This window comes from Notolepis coatsorum, assembly GCF_963971535.1.
Source record: "Notolepis coatsorum genome assembly, chromosome: 9".
NCBI lineage: Eukaryota > Metazoa > Chordata > Actinopteri > Aulopiformes > Paralepididae > Notolepis > Notolepis coatsorum.
Window position 1 is genome coordinate 5,908,836 of NC_140173.1, and position 2,623 is coordinate 5,911,458.

The 2,623-nt window shown below is 47.4% G+C and overlaps 1 long non-coding RNA gene across 1 annotated transcript; it reads left to right on the forward strand.

Moving 5' to 3' along the window:
- Positions 1-834: 834 nt before the first annotated feature.
- Positions 835-1,436, forward strand: LOC311233972. Its single transcript, XR_014620050.1, has 3 exons — positions 835-964; positions 1,066-1,255; positions 1,348-1,436. It is a non-coding gene; the product is annotated as an uncharacterized lncRNA (long non-coding RNA).
- Positions 1,437-2,623: the final 1,187 nt, after the last annotated feature.

Sequence of the window (2,623 nt, forward strand, 5' to 3'; positions counted from 1 at the left end):
AGACGCCGTGGTGGGGTTTGTGACCACCCAGCGAGAGCACAAGAGACGAATATAGAGGACTACCCACAGTTAAAGGTAATCGCTGTCGTGGATTATGATTATGATCATTCCTAGTCGCAAATTACCAGTAGGCTAATTGCATCTCTCCTGTACGCAGGGTTGGCTGCCTGACAAGTTTCCACTTCATGTGTGCAAGTATGAAGGCGAGGTACGCCCATTAGGAGACCACACTGGTTTCGTCTCTACAGTACGCGCGGATGTCCGCACTGTGGAACAGGCCAAGGAGTGGGCGGCATTGGTGAACGCGTCATCTGGGGTGACATGGCGAGTGGAGGCTACCCGACCATTGCCGGAGGGCAGGGTCCTATTCCACGTAAGAATTGCGTTGTCAAAACGTCTTACTGTCATTTGTTACTACCATTTCTGTCTTTCACCCATACTGCTAGGCCATACACGCAGGCCATACTGCTAACCCATACTGCATTCAATCAAAATGTTGCAGAAACGTTACCGGTGCCAGCATAAGACGCGGCACGTGACATTTAAAAACACCGGCTGCCAAGCTACCATGGAAGTTAAAATGAAAAATAGAAGAAGCCTGTGAGTTTGAACTATACAATACTTATAATTCAATTATTTTTATGGACATAACAGTTGGGGCCTAGTTTTAAATTGTTAAGTTGATTTTGTTTCACAGGAGCAAAGACCCACATATCGCTCATTTCCCATTGGAAGTTCGCATTGTGAATAGGCACAATCACAATCTCCATGTCGCAGATGCCATGCGCTATAGAGATGTTGGACAAAAGGCCATAGACGTGTTGACCGGGTTATTAGAGTTAGGCCACACGCCTCCTTCTGCTTTGTTTGTGCTAAAGCAGAATCTGGCAATTGAACACGGAGACGACTACGTCTATGCTGCAGCCAACAGAGAGATCTGCCCAGACCTGGCCTATGTGCAAAGGTAGACGTTCAGTTATACAGTACTGCCAAAATATTCATAACCGCGTAGATGTTCATTTAATTGGAATTGTATGCAGTTACTAAATTAGTGTTCTTTGCCAGATTGTCCGGAGCGTTGACCAAGGACAAATATGGCACCCAGCGTGGTGCAAGTATGTTGGAAGCCCTCGGGAATCAGGTGGACGCGTACAACGCCGCGTGCCAGGACAGCTGTGCTGTAATGGGAACCTCTTCTCGCGGGGGCCCATTAGTCGCAGTGGCCTCTCCCCTCATGAAGCGAGTGCACCACCAGGTATTTTGGCTATTTGTATCTGTATACTGTGATTTTGTCATGGTGTTCCATTCAGTGGTGCTGAGGTGGCAACTAACTAAATCGCCTACCAGTTCGCCTACAGAGCCAACAGGTCCACGGAGGACGCCATCGCCACGACTCTCCACTCTACCCTGTCCCATCTGGAGAGAGCGGGGGGGGCTACGCACGGCTGCTCTTGCCCCCCCACGCACACGCACACACAACATTAACATTAACAATTATCTTTTACACCCCCTGTTTATATTAATGTTATTTATGCCCCACCCCTGTTTTTATATTTAATACTGTGTTTAGGACTGTTTTTATTTTTTTACTAGCACCTAGGGCACCTAGGGTTGCATTTTAAATTTCGTTGTAACAACTGTAACAATGACAATAAAGATCTATTCTATTCTATTCTATTCTATTCTATTCTATTCTATTCTATTCTATTCTATTCTATTCTATTCTATTCTATTCTATTCTATTCTATTCTGCTCTATTCTATTCTAAACAACACACTAACTAACACTAACTATGCCTGCCTCTGTGTCCGTCTGTCTGTCCGTCTGTCCATCTGTGTTTGTCGGTCTGTCAGCTGAAGCACAGTGGCGAACTCTGCTTCATAGATTCCTCCGGCAACATGGACAGGGAGAACATCAGAGTTTTTTTGTTGCTGACCCACAGCCCTGCCGGAGGTCTACCATTGGGGATCCTTTTCTGCCAGTCTGAGGATGAGGAGACTATTTTTGAAGGGCTACAGCTGCTGAAGAATTTGATTGGAGAGAGGGCCTTTGCTGGCAGGGGAGAAGCTGGGCCACAGATCTTCATGACGGACGACTGCGCGGCAGAGAGGGGAGCTTTAGGGAGGGCATTCCCACAAGCCACTTGCGTCCTGTGCATTTTCCATGTGCTACAAGCAGTATGGCGATGGCTGTGGAGCAAGGCGAGTCTGGTGGAGTGCAGAGACAGGCCAACTCTGTTCACTCTGGTTAAAGGGATGCTCTACTCAAAGGAGACAGCAGAGGTGGACAGGCTGTACTCTGCAGCGAGAGAGCACCCTGTTGCTGTCAGGTTAGTGCTTAGACATTCCCACAATCACATCCCACAATCACACAGCAGTCTTGCAAATTCGGTGCAAGAAAGTCAGGAGGCTTGCATTTGCATACTTCATGTGTCTACCTCTTCATGAGCCTGCTGTCATTACATCGATGTATGTGCATTTTCTGTGTTTGTTTCCTTATTTGATCAATTGCAGGTATGAAAAGTACCTGCAGTACATTGAGCGCCTGTACAGTCGCAGGGAGTGTTGGGCACTAAGCTACAGGGGCAGCCACGGTCTCCTTACCCGGGGAAATAACACCAACA